We start from the raw sequence: 18,009 nt of genomic DNA on the forward strand, positions 1-18,009 counted from the left end.
ATCCCTACCACATAATTATTTTTTTAAATAAACCAAATAATTTTGATTCACCCACGCCCCCTATAATCTCTCTATATTATTTTTCTTTTTTTTCCTGTTTCAAACCGTTCCAACTTAAACTGTTCAATTTGTCCCTGTCCCAACGTCTTTCCCAAAATTTCAAAGCAAAAGCCCAAATTTAAAATGTTGGAGTTTTAATCTCCAATTTTCACAACACTTGGTTGATGCAAAACATTCAATCTTCAAAGTCTACTGCACATTTTTCAAATCAAGTAATAACTTCTAATGGTTTCTAAAAGTACTGCCGCTAGCACAGTGACGTCTGAGCGGGATTCCTACAGGGAGCTTTTTGGTATAATTATTATTTTTTCTATATTGAGTGAAGGAAAAAGGAATGACACCTTTTTATGTCATACACTAAGAAAACACACTTCAAGTTATTCTCCATCAGTTTAGTTTCATGAATGAATCATACTAACAGAATGAATATTAGAAATAAATAATAAAGTGATTGTCATTCAACTCTTAAATGAAAGCTAAATTTAAGCCCCAAGTGCGTTGGTAGCGGAGAACGTGACAGCTATTACACGTCCATCTGACAGCGCTTTCAATAAGTCTAAATGTTTATTCGCTAGCATGATGTTGTAAACAATAATGCTATTGAGGCTGAACATTTTGCCTATCATTATAATGTCAGTCATCATTGGGTTAGCAGAAGGCTGTAAAAAGCTCCTGTCAACTGGTATTGTGCTGCAGGGATGTGCAGTGGGGTGCGTGGCACTGGGTGCAGGAGCCCCCTTTACACTTGATGGTCAATGTTGTTTTTTAAAATAAAATTTGTAGATCAAACTTGGAAACTAAGGGATCAATCAATTTAGAAGCATTGAGTTGAGTCCCCCTTTGCCCCTGTTGAACAAAGAACTCTACAGGATGACAAGATGTCAACTTTAGCAAAGTCACTAAACCTTTAGCCAGAGGTGAGAACCAATCATTTGGAGTGTTTAAGATGCCATCAAAAACTTGTAATTGTTTATTTGTGACACATTTTGTTTTTAGGTTTCAGGTTTATTAAAACTGTGCAGTGGACCGCTGATATTCCCGGTAGATGGGGACTGGGTCGGCTGGCAAATAACTAGTTAATGAGTGTAGAACACATTATTTGATGTAAAAGATTTATTTCTTAATGTGTTTTTTTCCCCCCTCATTTAAAAAAAAATGTTGGTCCTAAATGACAAAAGCTGAATGAATGTATTACGCGAAAGAACACATCTTAACTCATTTGCTCCCAAAAATGTATAAATACGTTCTATTTTAAATATTACCATGCTCCCAAAGACGTTTTAGTTGTTTTTATGCTAGAGCATACAGAAGGCGTTGATGCACCCTCTGAACTGAAGAGAATGGATGAAGCACTGGTAGTTATTACAAAAACGGCCAGCAGGTGGCAGCAGAGTATAAGAGATCAACCAGGGCCATGTTTTAAACTGATTCGTGAATAATGATGAAACTTAGCTATATTCTAATGCTAATTGCTGCAGATAGAAATATACTGTTTTTCCTGATGAAAGAAGAGATTCTTATCTTTCTTTTGGTAGGTTCCATGTTTTTATAGCAATAGAACACAATATTCTGTGGGCCTTACAAAATCAGTCAAAATCCAGTAAAACAGCTGGGAGCGAAGGGGGTTGCTTCAGTGAAATTGGCTGGGAGTGAATGAGAAGTGTAGGTGCAAATGTGAAGCTTAATTAATTGCATCTCTGCAGAGTTAATCTGACACAGGTGATCAACTCTGTGAATAAACATCTAGTCTGGACACCATTTAAATCTGAAAATTCTTCAGTTACACTTTTGGAGTTAAAATCAACTCCCAAATAGTTAACACTGAAATTTTAACACTCCAGTTTTTATTGTGTAAGGGTCAAAAATTGGGGATTTTTCAAGGTTTTCTTTTAGAAATGCTTTTCTTTATGTCCCTCTCGCTTGTGCCATGCAGGACAAATAGCTAGATTAGTTGTCTCCATTTATCATCAAGTCATTCAGGTCAACATCGGATGATTCTGAAATCATCTGGGAACTTCTGGAATCAATTGGCTGGTGAATAGTTTTGCACGCCCTACTTTTCCCTGTAACTTATTTGTAAGTTTAAAATACTGTTACATTTTCGTTTCACTTCACAATTCAGGACCAGTCAAATCTAATGTCAACATCGGCAGAAACTTTCAGACCTATTCACACCAATCTGATCCATGCATCACGCACACACTATTACCATCCTCTTCAGTCCTTTTGCAAGGTCTGAGTGCAAGAGTCGCTTCCGAGTCTGAGTGATGGTTACGGCTTCATTCCTTCTCTCCGCTCCCCATCAGGGCAGCCCACTTCCTGTTGCCGGGTTACGATAATTATGACATTAGTATTCACTATTGAGCTGCAGCCGGAAGCAGAGGCTCTGTCAGACAATGACGGCCAATGCAGGTCATTGTGATTACAGAGATAGAGACACTCGATACATGAGCTGAATTGTATATTATAATGAAGTTAAACCTCACAAAATGTTTGCACAATGGCAAAGACGCAATTGTGCATATGTTGTGCACCAGAAGAGTAGTCCATCATATTGTTTGAATGCTTAAAAAACCCAAAATCTTTCATGGTACAGTTGATGCTATTCTACAGGAGATTGAGGTTAAAGGTTAAAGATAAAGTATAATTGTCTGGTCACACTTTTTTTCAGTGAGAACGTTGTAATTTATGCAATAGAAATACATCACCACAGCAACAAAGATTCCGGAAGCTCAGGAGACATCAAGTTCAGTTACCATGGTAATGTCTTTCATGGAGAAAAGGAGTTTCCCTGCATGAGGGTGGTGAATACAGCATGCCAATAAAAGTAGCAATTAGATTCTTTTTTTTTTTAACATGTAGAAAATGTTTTTCTTTGTATTTTGGTATTGGGGCATCAAATTGAGGATAGATGCATGGATCGCTGCACACTTCCGCACAGAGATGTCGCCATGCGATATAAGTGCGCTACATTTAAGGGACTGTAACATGAAAAATCTACTTTTTGGAGCTTTTAGCCATGTTAAAATGCTAATTCCTCACCAAAAACATCACCGAAGTTGTGTTTTCCTCCATTCGCCCCTCTATGAGAAATTCTAGGTTATTCTGCTCTCCAAGCACCAGCTCCTCCCAAGCTGAGAAAAGGAGCGGGTGTTCACTGTATGACATCATTAGGTGCGGACTAAACGCACACCCACTTTCTCTGAGCCCTCCATGGGATAGTGACAAAAGTAGCCTTTATCAGTAAACATTCTGTCCAAATGAATTCAATCAATTATCCTTCACATTTGCAATGCAATAGTGTGGTGCAATGGTTAGCGGCTTAGCGCCCTGTAAGCAGCAGGTCCCCGGTTTGTAACCCGCTCAATTTTATTTTTCCCTTCTTCCTTCTTCTTTACTCTCTCTTCTCCCTTCTTCTCCCCTTCTCCTCCATGATTTTTTGCGGCAATCAGACGTTTTGTTTCAAATGTTTATTGAAGAATTGATGGCTTGTGTGGTCATTCAGAGGAATGCTCAAACGCAGAGCTTCAGCAGCAGGCTGAACCAGGCGTTTTACTTCAGCGTTAGAAAAAGAACCAGCAAAACACCTAATATTTCATAAAAAATGACATCGCTATGGTGTCAAAAGGTAAGATTTAATCATTATATGCCTATAGTTAACTCTGGAAGGGCTTAAAATACTGTGATGCCATCCCCTTAAAGGGAATGAGAAGTGTCGCTTTGAATTGCGCGAATTGAGTCACTCCCACAACGGCGCAGATTTACACACGGAGGCTTCCGTGTGTTTGCAATTACCAACACCGGGTTTAAACGGCCTCCGTGCAGATTTAGACCACGTGCCGTGGCGGATTTGCGATATCATCATCGTAGTGTTTCCTGTGCAAAACTGTTTTCTTAATTTTGGACAAGAGAAGAAACATGTCATTCAATCATTTCAGACTTTCCCCTCAATCTTCTATATTTTACAGTTTGATTCCACCGCCTACCTCCACTCCAGTCCATAAAAATCAGCACCTGAGAAAATATCACAGACGCAAAGGTCAAGTTGCGCTCTCACTCGGTTAAATACGTCATGGACGAGTCATCCCAGAAGAATATATGCGAATTCCGTCACGTCTTTCTGACCTGTTATTTCCTCTCTCTTCTCTACTACAGTGGAAAAAAATTGAATAGATTGGAATACATGTGAGTAATTACCCTGATTTACCCACGAGTGCACTATGAAATATACAAAGAACACCACTGTGATTTGATATGTGTTTCTCAGGATTGAGAAAAAAAAATGCACATATTGAACTGATCATCAGAAATGTAACCCTTGATTGTTCAGGAAGCACCCAATTACAGACAGGTCTCTGTATGTTCCTTCAAAAATACTAGAATGCAAAGATCGATCATAATGTAATGCATTCCATTTGTGAATTGAATTCGCTGAATGATTTAAATATCACACGGGAACAATGTGAAGAGAATCGATTGTGATACAGATTCTGTTAATAACTTTTGTTGACAGAATTTCTAGGCGCAGCGCGGTTTGGTGGTCGCAGCATTGCATCTCTGCTTTTTGCGGATGATGTGGTGCTGTTGGCTTCTTTAAGCTGTGATCTCCAACTGTTGCCGGAGCTATTCGCAGCCTAGTGTGAACCAGTTACGATGAAGATCAGCACCTCCAAATCCGAGACCATGGTCCTCAGTCGGAAAAGGGTGGAGTGCCCTCTGCGGGTCGGGGATGAGGTCCTGCCCCAAGTGGAGGAGTTCAAGTATCTTGGGGTCTTGTTTACGAGTGAGGGCGGGAGGGAGCGACAGGCGGATCGGTGCAGCGTCTGCAGTGATGCGGACTCTGTATCGGTCCGTTGTGGTGAAGAAGGAGCTGAGTCGAAAGGCGAATCTCTGGATTTACCGGTCGATCTACGTTCCTACCCTCACCTATGGACACGAGCTGTGGGTTGTGACCGAAAGAACAAGATCTCCGATACAAGCGACTAAAATTAGTTTCCTCCGCAGGGCTCTCCCTTAGAGATAGGGTGAGAAGCTCGGTTATCCGGGAGAGACTCGGAGTAGAACCGCTGCTCCTCCATGTTGAAAGGAGCCAGTTGAGGTGGCTCGGGCATCTGGTTCAGATGCCTCCTGGACGCCTCCCTGAAGAGGTGTTCTGGACATTTCCCATCAACTAGAGGCCCTGGGAACGACCCAGGACACGCTGGAGAGACTATAGCTGCATTTCCATTACAGTTTTTCGCAAAAATAAAAACGATATATACTATACAATTTCGACTTGTCTGTGTTTTCATGGAAGAATGTTTCGCTTCTGAGGCGCAATTCTTGTAATGGCCATCTCGCGAGGTCTCGCAGTACTGCCAGTGATGTTTACAGAAGAGGGACGCCAAGCGTTGCTAAGATTACTTTTAAAATAAGATTACTTTTAAAACATCTCTCCCATCATTGGGCGGGTTCTGGCATTTGATGTTGGTATTGTGTGTACGTGCGCTCTTATAGCTGGTGTTATGGTGAGGACGGATAGAACGGATTCCAACAACAATGTGCGCCTTATGTCGCTTGATTGCTCGTTGCCCGAGGGAACGGCCATTTCTCATGCAACGATATGGAATGTGTATGGAACGGCGGCCTTGGCTCTACAGATAAATCGCTTTGTGCTTAAAAAGACTTGTTATCCCCTCGGGAGGCAGCTTCGACACAAAAGCAAGTGGCCCCGTACTTCCTCCTTCCTACTTCTATTTCAACACGTCTCAAAAACCACCTCATGAGAGCGTAAAAACTTTTTTGCGATATTTGAGTTTTTTCATAAATCATGTGTTTCCATTACAAGCTTGCTTTTGCGCAACTTGCCTTTTGGCAAAACTGAGGGTAATGGAAACGCACCGTATGTCTCTTGGCTGGCTTGGGAACGCCTTAGGATCCTGTCGGAGGAGCTGGTTGAAGTGGCTGGGGAGAGGGAAGTCTGGGCTTCCCTGCTAAAGCTGCTACGCCTGTGACCCAACCCCAGATAAGCAATAGATATAAAGAGATAGGATGGATGGGAACAATATAAATCTCTTATATTGAATGTGGCTTTGGCTTAAAATTTTTGAGGGGAAATTTTGCCTGAATGAGAATGAACTGGGATTTTTTGTGGGGGTTAAAAAAATAAAGAATTTTGGGAGAACTGTATATTATTTGGAATAAGAAAAATACTAATCTCCATGGCGTGAATTTTTCTAATGTTTAAACTGGAATATAAATATAAAATGGATTGCATGTTAAAATAGTGAAACTGCATTCCATTAAATTTCATTAGCTGAATGATTTAAATTTCAAACGGGAACGATGTACATCTGTTTTGTTGAATGTGGCATTGGGAATGAATGGCTAACAACGTTTGGGGTAAATTCGGCATAATAGGGAATGTTTGATTGGAAAATGTTGAATTTTGGGAAAACAATATTTGGAATGAGAAAATGAATAGCTCCCATGGTGTGAATGTTTGGGATATGTTGAAATTGGAATAATGTGATTTGGTTGGATAATGTGGAAGGATATGCATATCAATAAGGTTGGACGAATAAAACACAGTGTGAAGGCCTACAGCTTTCAGCCTGCATGTTAGCTTGTAAATTATCTCAAAGATCATTTATAAAAGTGTGGAAGCTTGACTTGTATTCCTAACAGCATGACATCAACTGAAACACATTAATGTGATATTTAGTGGAAAATCTGAAAGAGGGAAGTTTTTAAAGCAATTTACTCTCTTGTGTTTTATAATCCATGACACACGGCAGCATACATTAACACTTTTGATTGCAGAAATGCCATCCATTCATCACTTTTCTATGGCACTCAGGGTTGCGAGTTAGCTGGAGCCTCTCACATCTGACTTTGGACAAAAAGCGGATTACATCCTTGTCTGGTAGCCGGTCATTAGACAAATATTCCACATTCACATTGTTACTGAGTAGGAAATTAACCAATGCTACCTTTTATAGAAGTCAGGCGTAAAAACCTCAAAATAGTCATTTTTCAGAAAACCCCAAAATGCATGTTTGGTAAACCAGCCATTTTCAACACTTTTAATTGGTCAATAAAAAAATAAATAAATTAAAAAAAACACGTTTGGCGTGACCAATAGTATAGATTGAATTTTTTTTAAATTAAATTTACCAAATTGTGATTTATGAGGTTAAGGCCCGACACCAGCCTATATATAGGCTATACACACACACACACACACACACACACACACACACACATATATATATATATATATTTATTTATTAGGGGTAATAGAAAAAATCGATTCAGAAATATATCGCGATATTACAGCGCGCAATTCTCGAATCGATTCGATATGCGGCCGAATTGTTTTTTAAACATCATTTTTTTTATGGGAATATTCAACAAAACGTCTTACTTAGGGTTAGGATTCACACATTAAGCATGGAAGAATGTTATATGAATGGAACATTAAGCCTTAATATTTTATTTCAGTGCTGTTCAAACATGAAACTGCAACCTGTTTGTTAATGCAGTGGCTCAGTTATAAGCCTGAATTTTTAGATGAATAAATACATTTTCATACAAATCTTACAGTGTACATGTACAAGTTTACTGATTAGTATTTTCTAAATTTGAGTTTAAAAAAATCGCAATAGTCAATTTATAGATTCGTATCGGTATTAAATAGGTATCGAATCGAATTGTGACCTATGAATCGTGATACAAATTGAATCGCCAGGTACAAGGCAATGTTAGTTTAACTGTATAATGCATTAGCATTGCAGTCCTTTGTTAACCTGATATTCTTTGCATTATTGCCAGAGTTTCCAATCTCCTTTGTATTGTGCCCCCCCCCCACACCATTTTCAATGGCTTTTATGCAGCTAGAGTATAACTATGGAGTGGGATACTGAGAAAGTGATAAAGGAAAATGATCTCAAGGTTTACCGAGGCGGGAGTAAAGAAACCTCTCAGCAGATAGACACTGTTTATACAGTATATACAAGCGCACTACGGAGGAAGTGGCTCAAGGGCCATCATTGTTCTTATCGAACAAAAATCCACCTTGGATCTACTGTCACCCTTGTGTGTGTTTATGAGAGAGAGCGTATGTATGTGCAGAAAAGACAGGAAGCATCTTGTTATTTTAAATGCAGCTTTCTTTTAATCCTACTGCTGCATATGGAGCATATTTGGTTGTCTACAATACATTTAATATATGCGTTTGTTATCTGTCATTTAAATATTGAGGTTTCAAGTGGGTGACATACTGTGGAAAACTCCAGTAAAGATTCAGCTTCTAAGATAATTTTGCTGTTTTGAATGCTATTGTATCAAAGTAGCAGATTCAAATGACCAGGCGTGTCCGGAACTTGACATGAGTGATTGCAAAAAGTGTTCATTCTGAACTGTTTGCCTTTCTTATAATGTCATTGACGTCATTGGAGCTGCCGAGACTCGACAAGTTCTGCCAGCACCCATTTCATTCTGAGCCATACGACAATTAACTGTGCAAGCAGTCCTGACTGAGCACACACATGCACACGCACACGGTCCATTGAGAGAACACAAATGTGGTGGGTTGATTGCAGTTATTGGACACTATGACAACATGAGTAACAACACTTGAAAAGCCTGTGCTGAGATGGGCGTCACTTAACGGGAGAGCCAGGAGAAGGTTGCATGAGTTAAAAGAAAGTCTAATGTACGGTCCAATTGGGATGCTTTCATAAAACTGCTAACTCAAAAATAAGACAAATGACTAAAAGTGTTTTACCTGGTTATCAGTTTGGCTGGGTTTGGACCCAAATAAATAATTTGAATTCTAATTTGAATTTACAAAATTGTAGTGCATGACTAATCAATCGAATACACTTAGAAGAGAAGATTTGATAGCTACATTTTTGTTGTTGAAGTGTGCTTTATAAATGAAATTCAAAAGAAATAGGCGAGGCATTATTTAAAAAGATAATCTAAACTTCAATTTTGTTAAATTGTTTTGGGACGATATGTCGATATGTGCTGCTTTGAAGACTCCTTTTTTCTTTTACCGCTCAGTTCCTTCCTATATTACATTTAGCAGAGGCATCTTTTGTTGAATTACAGGTATAATTTTTTAAATAAAAACTATACAAGTTTCCTCCTGTAATCGTGATTAAGCATATCATTTATACATGTATTTAGACCAAGTTGTAAAATGTCTGAAGTCCTCTTATTTATGTTTAACAAATTTGAAACATCATAAATCATGCTGTTTCTCAAATATTCTCCAATATTGATACTGTAAATGTATAGGATCGTATGCCAAGAAACATTTCTTGAGAGGAGCAATATGGCGAATACTGCTTCAAAAGTCTTGGTCTATCGGCCATCCCATAATATATACAGCTCAGTCGTTCACACCAACTGCGTAACGGATGCGGGCCGCAAGGTAGATCTGGTTATATTTTAAAATAAAACCGTTTTTAGCTGACTACATAGCTTGACATGTGTCGGACATTTAAAGGACAAGAAATTAGCTCAAAATGAATTCAACATGACAAAATAACACTATTTAAACACAAAACGTACTTACCCATGGTAAAAGAACCACCATAGAAGTCCTAGAAATAATGTCCTAAAAGCATATTGATGTGAACGACAGGCAAGCGTGGCAAGTAGCGTCGTGAACTCAACTCTTCAGCGTGAACCACCGCGATCTTGTGGTCTCACGGGTGCAGATTTCCGGACACGTACATCTCACGCAACGCACTCTGTGTGCATTGCAGTCCGTAATTCCGTCACGCAGTCAGTGTGAACTCGGAGTCAAAGTTTGCCTCGCTCTCCTGTGCTGCATTCAAGTCCATTCTGTTGTTGTCTCACTCTGCTCGTAGAGGCGCCCCACTGCAGCCTAAGGGTCCCTCAAGGGCCAAATTTCAAATGCTTGCGCATTCACTTGCAACTCACGGTCAATTGCGTTATTTTTTTAACGTAATTAATTCATCTAATTAACAAACAATTGATCACAATCAGCCATCTTTGTTGTTTACTTTCACCTGGAAATCGGAACTTGGACAAGCCGAGTGGGATAAATCCGACTTCCCACCTTCCTTGATTGCAGCGTAAATATAGAATAATTGACGAGACAACGGGGTACACCTGGACAGACTCTATTTGCTTTAGGGAGCTGAATGGTAGACACGAGAACAGGTGGAAACCAAAACCTAACGAGCAAGACAACAACAAAATGGACACGGTAAACACATAGTCAAACATGAAACTAAACTTAAATCTAATAAAACCAAAATAACAAACACAAAATTCACGATAGCGTGACAAGATTGATTTGCCACACCTTGCATTTGTCACATTTTCTGTCACCCATGAACCATGAAGTAATCTGTTAAAAGATGCATGCAAATACGTATTTTTACGCAATACTGTTCGGCTCATGCTTTTCTCTGCTTGAGTGTGAAACACTTCACAACATGAGTTGACCGAATGAGCCATGATTAGTTACTGGTTAATTTGTCTTTGAACAACATCTTTTAATCACAAAGGGTTGCTTCAAAACAACAGGTGGTTAGGGAAAAGCCCATTATTACAATTTCAGTACAGTGGGAACTCAACCATATCTTAATCACAAAAAGGACTCTAAATTTGTAAATGAATCACATTTCCATTCAAATTGAGTTGTTGCACAAAAATATATTTGACACGAATAAACAAGAGAATTTTTCACAAATGAATAAACAACAAAATATTTACTTTATTGCATAACTTCACATTTGTTGAATGAGCAAGCACGGAGATCATTCAAGTAATTTAAGTCAATCATCATATGAACAATGTTCCTTGAAAAAAATCACCTGATGAGTTTATAAAAGGTTTTATGTTAACGGCAGCTCCATTTTCAACTGCTGATGATTCATTCCACCTCTTAGTTCTGCAGGTGGCTTCCAATGACCAATTGAGGAAATACCGTAAGCTAAAGGTCACACTCAAACTATGAGTTTATTAACTCAGTGTAAATACTGTGTAGGTTGAGAAATGTGTTGCAGACCTTTTTATGTTGTGTGCAAAAATAGCAATGACGGAAAGGCAGACAGACGTCACTGATGAACAGTAGTACTGTAATGTGCATGTCTGTAGGTGGATAGCACATGCAGTACATGCGTCACTGTATGCACGCCTTGACAAGGAGCAAGTTGGAAAGTATTTCTTCATACATATCCATATTTTCCCTCTGAATAATCTGAAGGGCCCAGATACAATCTGGTACCTACACCATAATCTGGGCCACTTGACTGGGGACAATTTCTCAATCCAAGGTTTGGTCTAAAGTTGAGAAGGCATGCTGACCATATTTCTTTGTGTAAATGTCTCCCTCCCTCATTATTTATTAGGCATTAGCTAAATAAAAAGCTCCAATGGAAAACTGACGGCACATTGTCCTGTTGGGGTTTGAGAAAAGCTAGGTTGAGTGAGTAATATAAATATTAAAATCTGACTATACCACTTGAGAGCAGCTCAAAGCCTGGACTCTGGACTTGGTTCTTCCTGGTCTGTCATTTTTCATTCAAAAGTTATTGTGACTCAGTACATCCATCTGGCTTCTGATCCGGCGAGTCTTGTCTTAGGAGATGTTTTGTCTCTGGTCTGAGCAGACTTCATACATTTATGCATATAGATAGGACAGCTCCTAACTAACGGTACATTAGGGCCACATATAAATATATATTTTTTAGAGGGTGGGGGCAGTATTCCAAGAAAATAAACTCGCAAATTTGCGACTTCATAAAATGAAAAATTTGCAAGAAAAAAAAACGTGTAACTTTACGACTTTATAAATTGGCAAATTTGCAAGAAAAAAACTCAGAAACTTACAAGAAATACACGTAGCGTACTACTCAGATGTTTGTGCCAATACTTTTCGGTCGGGTTTTCAAATAAGAAGATAGTAATGGCTTTAACCATATCATGTTAAGCATTCGCATTTTGAAGCGTTGGGTACCGCCAGCGACAAAGACGCCTCGCTTTGCGAAGGTCCACATCCTGAGGATCAAGCATTTAAATGAATTTGTTAAAATAAATATTTACTTGTACATTTATGTTTCCACAATTATTATTTGCACATTGATACATTTTTTGTTTTTTTTGTACAAGTAGCTAAATTGATGTGTCAAATCTGCTGCTCTTTGTCATTCACTCGCATTTACCTAAAGTATTCTAGCTTCTGATTGGTTAGTGTTAGTCAGCTGATAGGGAATCAGGAAGTGTTGTCGCTCTAGCTGCCGTGTATGAGTAAAGTTTAAATTTAGAATGAATCCGTCTCCATCCTGCCTTTTCATTTCATAAACAGCGACCCATTAACCACCAACAAATCCTCACATTAGACTATAGCTACGGTACGTGTATTTCTCGTAAGTTTCTGAGTTTTTTTCTCACAAATTTGCCACTATAAACTCGCAAATTTGCAAGTTTTTTTTCTCACTTTACAAAGTGGCAAATTTGCAAGCTTTTTCTCTGAGTATTAAGTATTAATTCTACCAAATTAGAGGAGCACCTCCACCATGAATGGCATCACTGTTTTGGGTTGCAAAGATCACAGGCATTAAAACGCTTTGAAGAGAGGTTTTTGCCCACCAACAACAGTTATTTGGATAGAATCATCCTCGTTAATATTCCATTTACTTGTGAAAGCCAAACATGGTTGTGTGGTTTGTTTGCTATCGGTTAGAGGCTAAATTATTGTGTCTCTTTGAATGGGATGAAAGGACGGCATTGTATGTGGTAAAATACTTGATGTCGTTGGCCTCATCTGTTTAGAGATGGTTGTTCAACCTCATTGTAGATGGCCTCTCTTTCAAATCATCATTCTTCTCTGTCCAGAATATATGCATTTTGTTCTCAAAAGAGTTATGTTTCTCTTGCAGGTTGCAGGTTGACAGGCTGACTCTTAACCCTAAGAGTTGGCACGTCTGTTTTGACATGCACCTTGTCAGTGGTCAATTTATATGTCAGCTTTCCTCACTACTTTTGAAAGGCAAGGCAATACATTTCATACACAAGCTAAAGACTAAATTAAGACAGCATTTAAAAGCATTTCAAAACAAAGTACAGAAATAAAAGATTACTAAAAGAACGCTCAGTGTTGGATTATTTTTTTAAATTGACTTCTAAAATGCTTTAAATGTCCTCAGTCATTTTAACGTGGATTTAAAAGTATTCATACTTAGGGATGACTTCACTTTTGTTGGCATCTTATCCCACTTATGAGCAGCATATCAGCTACATGCTGCTTCACCATGTTTGCTTTGAAGTCTGGGCTCCTGCAACAGGTTACAGTAGATTAATAATTTCACCTGTGCATTTATGACGAGTTGATGTGCGTGCCCCTGGATTGGCAGATCTGGGTGGTGGTCCCCCTTTTTAAGAAGGGGGACCGCAGGGTGTGTTCCAACTATAGAGGGATCACACTCCTCAGCCTCCCTGGTAAGGTCTATTCAGGGGTGCTAGAGAGGAGGGTCCGTCGGGAAGTCGAATCTTGGATTCAGGAGGAGCAGTGTGGTTTTCGTCCCGGCCGTGGAACAGTGGACTAGCTCTACACCCTCGGCAAGGTCCTCGAGGGTGCATGGGAGATCAACCAATCGGTCGGGGTACAGGGTACCGAGCCCCCTGATACGGACTGTTCGGTCCCTGTACGACCGATGTCAGAGTTTTGTCTGCATTGCCGACAGTATGTCTGATTCGTTCCCAGTGAGGGTTGGACTCACCAAGGCTGCCCTTTGTCACCGATTCTGTTCATAGCTGTTATGGACAGAATCTCTAGGCGGTTTGGTGGCCTCAGTATTGCATCTCTGCTTTTTGCTTTTTTTTCCTCTCCTACCTAAATGCATCAGTCTGATGTCAGCATCTGCTGCCTCTCTCTAGAGACCCCCATCGACGTCACTAAATATTGATTAAAGCCTCTTGTGGTTGATGATATAACAAACCCAACAAATAAAGTGATTTGCGCAATGGAAAAGCAAAACAAATAACGTTAATACATTAATAACGTTAATACATTCGCGCATGCATGCGTCACACTCTTTAAATTGCTACAATTCATATGCTGATAGAGGTGCAAATAGAGCAACATTTTACGACATTGATTATGCAAAATTCCGACAAAATTACAGTCCCCTTAGTCAATGATTTGAAAGGGATAGTTCATACTTTTGGACCTAACTGGTCTACAGTCGCTCACAAAATTAAAGCTAAGGTTTTGTAAATATTTTAACAAACACTTCCAAGATGGCCACTGTCGCTCTGAAGGAGCTGAGGGTAAAGATAAATGTGTGTGTATCCACTTTGCCGTCATTTAACACACTTTTGTTATAGGATGATTAACTGCATTTCACATCTCTGTTGTCTCTGTATTACTCATCACAGTGGCATTGTCACTTCACATAATTATGCACATTTCCATTGCTGATCAGTGATGCAGTTTGGCATGACCTGTGCACAATGCATTCATGAATAATTGGCCTAATTTACAACACACTGATACACTACTGTTAAAATTCAACTCATGTAAGAACTAAAATGTCAAAGTAAAATGCAGGCAAAAAGATTTAATAGTCTATCCACTTTTTGGAAGTATTGTTGCCACGGCAGCCACTTTCACTTTAATGCACCGTTCCTAATTTGATGATACTTGCAAATAAACAAACGAAAAAGCAATAGACACGTCTCAGTAGATTTACGTCTTCCTGATGCATCAGATTGGTTATCTTTCACCAATTTAAATAAATCCAGCAGAAAAAGTTGGTATGGTTTGCAAAGAAATAAAGTAAAAACACAAGTACAAAAAGTCACATAAGATCACAAGGACTCTTGTGAAAGCCAAACTGAAAGTAAACTTGCAGAAAAGGTCGCTTAAAACAATGGTAAAAACGGCCAGCAGGTGGCAGCAGAGTATAAGAGATCAACGAGGGCCATGTTGCAAAAAAGCTCCTTTGCCCAGTGTTTTAAACAGATTTGTGAATAATGATGAAACTTAGCTATATTCTAATGCTAATTGTTGCAAAAAGTTACTGATGAAAGAAGAGACTCTAATCTGTTTTTTACGTAGGTTCCATATTTTTATAGCAATAGAACACAATATTCTCTAGGTCTTGCAAAATCAGTCAAAATCCAGTAAAGCAGCCGGGAGCGAAGGGGGTTGCTTCAGTAAAAATGGCTGGGAATGAATGAGTTAAACTGTTTTAAAAAAGCGCAGAAAAAATTTAGTATTTATTTGTGTTTCTTTGTTCTATGAATTGTGATCATGTTAGGTTTCTGATGGTTTCTCTAATTAGCAGTATGCAGTAAGAAAAAAAATGAGGCAGGAGCTGACAGTTAATGTAGCCACACAAAAACACAAAAGGCTGGGATCTATGTCATCCTCGCAGACTGGTAATTGCTGTTGGTGATTCTTGTGCAGCTCGCTCGCTCGGCAAAAAGCTCAATTAAATTAATTTTAATTTTTTAATCCAGACACACCAATTCATTTTTTCATAACAATAACTCATGACTTCACGCTTGATACAGTGAGAAAAACAAATCTTAGTACTTCAGAGTCTCATGGTGATACTGGTAACCGAGCTCTGAGCATGAGGAAGCCCTGGAGGCTCTTGTGTTACAGACACTGTTATAATATTATGCAACACATCAGGTTATGCAGGTTTGCAGTCTTTTATTCATGTGCACATTGTGGCGATATAATGCCAATAAGGATTTCATTTCCGAAAGATGCCAGTGAACCTTCTCATCTGTACTTCGCTTTACCTCATTCAAAAATTGCAGAAAGATTTTTTACTTCCTGTCAAAACAATAACTGTTTGAGACGCCAGCTGAAAAGGGTTCATTAACAACCTGGTAGGCTGTGTGAAAGAGGGAGAAGGTCTGCACCGCAACATCAATACTAATGACCATGAGAACCGGAAGTCCTGATATACCTGGTTGGACCTGAGGGAGGCAGACGAGAGCTGAGGATGCATATGAGAAGGTTACACTTCACTTGTTTAATGCTGCAGCTGCACTGGCATTAAACATCGAGTCAGTTCCTCTGGTTCAAACAAAAGACATGAACACAAAGTTTGTGCAATCAATAATCTTGCCGGAGATGATTGTTGTCACGTGCAAATATCCTCAATGCACTGTATCATACCATACAAAATACTTTCTTTCTTTATTAAAGTGAACATTAACTTTCTCCACCTTCCGTTCTCGCAGGTGACTCATTATAGCAAGGCCATCTCATCAAATAGGAAAGAATGAAGACGTTGCAGCTGCCTTCCAGAGGGTCACATTCCGAGATGTGAAGCAGTTTTCAGATGACAATGTGCTGACATTCTCTATTCAAATTTGCTCCTCTTTCTGTCCTGACGTGACTTTGATTATATTAGTTCAGATAATGCATAATTGCGTAAGGGGAAAAAATGGATTAAAATGGATCTGGGTGGGATAAGTATTTTACAACTATGTACACACATATATATATATATATATATATATATATATATTATATATATATATATATATATATATATTGTTTTTCGGGGAAAAATTGTGAGCAAAAGTATTGTAACAGACATCATTCAATTGACTTCAGGTGAATAACATTTCATAGTTGGTAGCCTGTGGAATCCCGCTCCCCCACACACACACACTGACTTCACCAGACTGTTGCATTCTTAATTTCAAATGCATTTCCAGGCCTTTACTGTGGCCTCTTTACGTTCTTGTTTGTTTCTGGAGGTTTCTCCTTTCAATCTCCTCTTCATTCATTCAAATGCATGCTCTGTTACCGTGGTGTCCAAACTATGGTCTGAGGACCAATTGTGGCCCGCCACCCCTTTTTAAGTGGCCCGCAGCATATACTTAAAATGACATCTGCTATTGTCTTTTTTTTAAATGCTGTAGAGCGTTTTTAAATATACAAAGATGCACATTAACTATTTACATTTAAACATTCAGAATTGTGCTGAAGAAAGATATTTTTTACAAGCAAAAATTGGTTCCTCCTATTGCCTATCTAACTATCTAACTATCTTTTACTTGTCGAATGCTGTTAAGGTATCAGTTGTAATATATAAACAATATCCAATTGCTTGATTGACTGATTTTTGGTGTGTTTAAAATAGAGTAAAACATGTCAATGTGGCCCAGGCATCCAGCGATTTTTCTGTTTGTGGCCCTTGAAGAAAAAAGTTCTATTAGGTTAGTCTGGTGATTGACTTAGCCTGTCTAAAACATTCTACTGCATTTTCCTCAGCAAAGGTCCAAATGGATGGAATAGAACAGAGATTGTGACCTCATAAATGATGTCATTATTAACATTTGATAAACACTAACTTTTTCGTTTTTTTTCATTTTGTGGTTATATATGAAAATGGTAGAACAAGACGCAAAAAAAACACATTACACCTTTAACGAGACTGACCTGTCAATAGTTAACAATGAGATGTGAGAATGATGATGATGATGATGATTTGTAAGGCAGCGCTGTCTTGATGTGGGAGAATGTTTGCAGAGTTTGACAGCAGGTGGGAATTGTTTTTAGATGTTCCTCGTGCTACAGGCCTTCCCGACCCGCAGCCTCCAAGCGTGATTTTAAGTGGGAGTGGACAGATGAGCAGCGGTTACACCAAACACATCACGTACTGTAGTGGAGGATGAGTAATTGCATAGAAGCAGCACTTCAAGTTGTTATTTACAAAACCGGCTGTGTTTGTTGCACTTACTGAATCTTGGAGAGCGGCTGCACATTTAAAATTGTGCTAATGTTCTTATAATTGCAGCAGTGGACTCGAAATGCTAGCTGAAGTACAAATTCCAATGAAGTTGGGACATTGTGTTAAACAAAGTTCTCAAATATGTTGATTTAAAAAAAAAAAGTATTAGAAATTCTCAAGCTTAAGTCCACAAAGTATAAAGAATTACAACAATAAAAAG

At 38.9% G+C, this 18,009-nt stretch overlaps 1 protein-coding gene across 3 annotated transcripts in view; it reads left to right on the forward strand.

Annotated features, from left to right (window-relative positions):
* LOC147158081 (sodium bicarbonate cotransporter 3-like) overlaps positions 1–17,774 on the forward strand; it is a 90,949-nt gene extending 73,175 nt beyond the window's left edge. For 2 of the 3 annotated variants that reach the window (XR_015091177.1, XR_015091178.1), the window contains one exon: positions 4,029–5,056. The gene's annotated coding sequence lies outside the window, so the exon portion shown is untranslated. Of the gene's footprint in view, positions 1–4,028; positions 5,057–16,287 lie in introns of those variants that run through there. The other variant, XR_015091176.1, reaches the window with a different exon arrangement.
* Positions 17,775–18,009: the final 235 nt, after the last annotated feature.

This window comes from Leptonotus elevatus, chromosome 19, assembly GCF_054856555.1.
Source record: "Leptonotus elevatus isolate MCC_2025b chromosome 19, RoL_Lele_1.0, whole genome shotgun sequence".
Lineage (NCBI taxonomy): Eukaryota > Metazoa > Chordata > Actinopteri > Syngnathiformes > Syngnathidae > Leptonotus > Leptonotus elevatus.